Source organism: Silurus aristotelis (assembly GCF_946808225.1).
Source record: "Silurus aristotelis genome assembly, chromosome: 26".
Taxonomy (NCBI): domain Eukaryota; kingdom Metazoa; phylum Chordata; class Actinopteri; order Siluriformes; family Siluridae; genus Silurus; species Silurus aristotelis.
Genome location: NC_139599.1, coordinates 11,999,243 through 12,004,164, shown reverse-complemented (window position 1 = coordinate 12,004,164; position 4,922 = coordinate 11,999,243). Strand labels below are relative to the sequence as shown.

Genomic DNA, 4,922 nt, shown 5'->3' with positions numbered 1-4,922 from the left:
TGTTCAAAATTACTTCCAGCGGCCCTGAAAGCAGTAATCAAAGCAAAAGGTGGCTACTTTAAAGAACCTAGAATATGACATTTTTCAGTTGTTTCACACTTTTTCGTTATGTATATAATTCCATATATAATTCCACATGTGTTAATTCATAGTTTTGATGCCTTTAGTGTGAATCTACAATTTTCATAGTCATGAAAATAAAGAAAACTCTTTGAATGAGAAGGTGTTTCCAAACTTTTGGTCTGTACTGTATTTATATTACGCTTATCTGGAGATTAAATCTGTTTTTTGCTTTACTAAGTACTATATCTTTTTGGGAGAAAATAAATAGGTGAAAGAAGGAAGGAATACCAAATTGGAACAGCCACAGAGAGCAGATGAGTTTAACAAAACAGAGTGAAACGTGTCAGATGTGCTTCTGAGAGATGCCACTAATGAACTTTGGAAAGCCTGGAATGTTTATGATTTTTTTCAAAACATAAGGAGGTCTTAAACATTTTGCTGTCTTCAAACAAAATGGCTGCACACTTCAAATGAGGTATGCATGTTGTGGTGATCACTGCCTCCTCATTTCAGGGAGAAAATCCAGAAGGACCCAAATTAGTGCATTTCATTTTTATGTCTTGACTACGACATAGAAATTATAGCTTGCTAAGCTAAAACAAAGTTCAGCAAACTGAAGAAATGTTAGTTTTGTTTACTTTGGCACATGTACATTTTGTTTGAAATCATGTCCTGGCTCTTGATGTACTCATTGGTCATTTCCTTTGTGTTTCATTATTCTCACGCTTGCTCTCAGTCTGTCCAATGATTTGTGTTTGCATTTAAACCCTTGCATGCCTTTGTTGTAGTGTGCTGTATTGTTCAGTGTGTATCCGCCTTACTATTTTTATTCGGTGATATAAGTCTCTGATTTTTATCCTAATCTTCTTTCCTGGTTTTCGTGCTTTGCCTTTGCTTTGTTGGTTATCTGATTCAAGCCTGTTTTAACTCTGACTTTTGAATTTGTCTGCTCCTTAAAAAAAAAGGAAAAAAAAAAATGGGTTTACTGAATTTGCATCTGTATCCACTCACATCTCATGCCAAGAATTGAACATTTAGAACATTTAAATACTTTGTGAAAATTGAATTTATCAAACTTATTAGGCTATTTAATTTATCGAGTGCCAATTAAACCCTGATTAAACACTAGAATACATTAGTTACAAATATTATCTAAACCTGGGAGACTGCAGTTCAAATGCAGACCAAGCAAAACAGAAAAAGTGTATGAAAAAGAAGCTAGTCGTAATTCAGCTGCAGAGGTTTCTGTAGAAGATTTTGTGTTGCAACCAATATCATGCATTTATGCAATTGAATTAGCTAAATGCAGCTTATCATGCAAGTGAAGAGTGTTCATGGACTTACACAGGCTAAAGCTCTATTTTCTAATTAGTGAAGAAGACCAATACTTTAAACATGACAGGGTTAACATGCATGAGTTTATTCTGCAATTCAGGTTACAAAGAGATGTTTTATTTGTCCACAGTCAATGCCCAAAATGCGTGCACACACACACACACACACACACACACACACACACACACACACACACACACACACACACACACACACACACAGACCAGTCATTAAAATTTAAGCATAAAAGGTTCTTGCTATTCAGTCATTTTATTTGTTACTTACATTTGTACCCAAGACATGTTTTTGTACAGATGAACACCCGTGTTTCAAACTCTTACCAAACTACTTGATTTGAAAGGGAACAAAGCTATCCAGTGCACTGGTCCTGACCAGTATAAAGCATTTTCTCAACATGAATAAACAAATGAATGAATCAACTAATAGATTCTCTGCTTGTACTGAAGGCCACCCTTGACTATTCAAAGACAGCAGCCTGTGTGAATGTAGACATAAATTGGGCTTGAAAGCAACAGAGTGGCTAACCTTTTGAGCAGGGCCAGGGTGGAGACACTCGAGTTAATCCTTACTGAAGCGGTGAGGTAATTCTGTCAGGGCAAAATTCCCCACATCACTTAATTCAATTGAAGGTAACGCTCACACACAGAGACAACTTCAAAGGAACAAGTCAGGCTTGCTAATGAAAAGCATTCCTATGATATGATGCTACCACCATCATGTTTCCCTGTAGAAATGGTAAATTTAATAGAAATGCTAAAGTGGTTGTGCCAGCAGTGAGCGAGTGAAGGGCGGAGCTGTTAGTAACAAGCAGTAAGCAAGACCTGCAACTGATGAGACTAATCAGTAGTGTATACTGATACATGGCACAATCCAAATTAAATTAATTTAAGATTTAGGTTGTAAAACAACACAATGTTCAAAGGTGTGAATACTAATACAATGCACTGTATGCTGCAAAACCAGTTCATAATAATCCATAAATTGACTTTTTTCTCTTTTGCACCAATTACAGAGTAAAGAATCTCCACAAATTAATCATTTGCAAACAAGAGACAAAATCAATATTTCCTATTGCTTGTGTTTGTGGTGTGCAATAGATCATATGGACATGTAGAATTCTGCCTAGTTGCATTATTTCTATTGTTTAACAAAGCATTGTGACAGCACTATTAGTGTTAAAAGGCTCTTAGATGTGCTATATGGTTTATACTATACCGTCCACACGATCACAGGAGAAAGGTATGGCCTCATGATTTGCAAATATTTGCACAAGACACTGCATTAGCCAGAATATTTCACATAGGGCAAAGTTTGGATTTTTTTTATGTGATGGTTAAACTATTTTTAGATAACTTCCATTTATATGTATATACATATATCGTAGAATTGCAGGTATTTGGAACAGCTACAGACCTGTTCAATCTCGCATTTATGCTAACAGCTAATCATGTGGCAGCAGTGCAATGCCTACAATCATGCAAATACCTTTAACTCTATTATAGTTTTTTTTGTTTTTGTTTAGTCATTTAGTTTTTCAGAGTAAAATGCTCAGACCTATTTAAGCTGACAGGAAGGCTTCAGTAACTCAAATAACCACTATTAATAACGATGGCAGATAGAAAACCATCTCGGAATTCATAACATAACAAACCTCAAGCCATATGGGCTACAACATCTAAAGATTATGTTGGGTTCCACTCCAAGCAAGAACAGAAATCTGTGGCTATAGCAATCACAGGTTCATTGCTACTAGACATGTTGAAAATGGGAAGAAAATATCTTACATAGGCTTTTCAATTTCACTGAACCTGTGCTCCTGCAGCATCAGATCCCTGTTCTTGGATGGCAGGGACACAACCTTATGTGTCTTCTGATGCTGTAGCTTATCCACCTCAAGTTTAAGTTCAGTGAAGCAAAGCAATAAAGGAAAAAAACATGTTCATTTATTTTCTCAATCCATGAACCTGTAACCAAACAGGACTTTTCATGTCCCAATGCTATATCCCTGACCTTTCAAACCCTTTTATTATTTTAGTTTGCAAACTAAGCACTTTCAGGGACTTTTGCTTACTCTTAAGCCCTTAGAGACCTATGTGGAAACTAGAGAGACAGTGAGGAAGGAGACATATACAGGGATATCATATTGTTTTTATTTTTTTATTTTTATGAGTGTGCAGTTGTTTGCCTGAAAATTATGGAGTGTTGGTTAAGTAAATCATACCACCACAACTTTTGTAATGAAGAAATTACCAGGAAAGGAAGGAGAAGCCATTCAATGTCAAGGATGCTGTAACAGCATGTGTGGATGTTTGTGTGTGTGTGTGTGTGTGTGTGTGTGTGTGTGTGTGTGTGTGCTTGTGTGTCTATTTGATTTATTGGCTCAATACTGAATAGTCCTTGGTAGTGGAAAGGCCAAATAAAGCCCTTATCTGCTGTGTGTAGTATATGGTGTTACTTATCCAAAAGTTTTCATGAAAAGAACCTGTGAGTTTGGCCTTTCTTTAGTTTTTACTGTTAGGAAAACAAAAGAATCCAACTACTACATTAAACATGAACACATAAAATAGCTACTGTGTGTATGTATATATATATATATATATATATATATATATATATATATATATATATATATATATATATATATATATATATATACAAAATCCTTCATATATTTTGGAAGATACAAAAAAGATTAAAAAGAAAATCAACATTTACTGACAGCAATAAAAGAAATTCACTTATCGTGTTTTGCATTTGCACTGCATGGATGATGGTAGAGATTGCTAATATAATTCAGTTTACTGTCAACAAAGCCTGTTAATGCTCAGATGTAAGATTCACTAAACTTGCTTGCAGTCGAATACCACAATCCATGATTCACACACATGGGTGTAACAGAGTTAACACACCAAATTCCTTCAACATATCTTTACTAGTTAGCTGGAACCAACTCGCCCATATCATATTTTCTTCTGCAGAATAAAGACATGAAAGTGAATCACTTACTGTCAGTAAAGCTTTGAGGCACCAACTTACTATAAAAAGAATGAGGAGATTATAATCAAAGTGGCTCTGTGTTGTTTTTCTAAAACACCAATCTACAAACAGAACAGAGGGTTTATTGTTAAAAATGGTTTTTGGTCTACTCTGATTGTTTTTAGTTGCCACCAGACTGACCGTAGGAGATCTGTAAAGCCAAGAAGACTCAACCCTGGTCCTGGACTACATTCTGGAATAGTCCTCACAAGTATTACATGAGTACCAAAACGATTTCTTGAGTAACTCAAGTAATTTGAATGGAGTGCTCTGGACAGGTAACCACAACTTTTGTTGTTTACAAATTTTTTAGCCAATCTGGCAGCGTTATCCTCTTTGTAGTGCCAGTTAGCTTTACACATTGGAAATGAAATGGGCTACAATCATTAGAATCACATGGTATTAAACTAAGCCTCTGATTCCTGGTGAGAACTCTGTCTAACAATCAGCTCTGAAAGAGACGGAAC

General features: G+C 35.6%; 1 long non-coding RNA gene across 1 annotated transcript in view; it reads left to right on the top strand.

Annotated features, from left to right (window-relative positions):
- Positions 1-411: 411 nt before the first annotated feature.
- The window catches only part of LOC310720926, a 16,611-nt gene continuing 12,100 nt past the window's right edge, over positions 412-4,922 (top strand). The window contains exons 1-2 of the long non-coding RNA XR_014531868.1: positions 412-538; positions 4,581-4,733. This is a non-coding gene — a long non-coding RNA (uncharacterized lncRNA). The remainder of the gene's footprint in view (positions 539-4,580; positions 4,734-4,922) is intronic.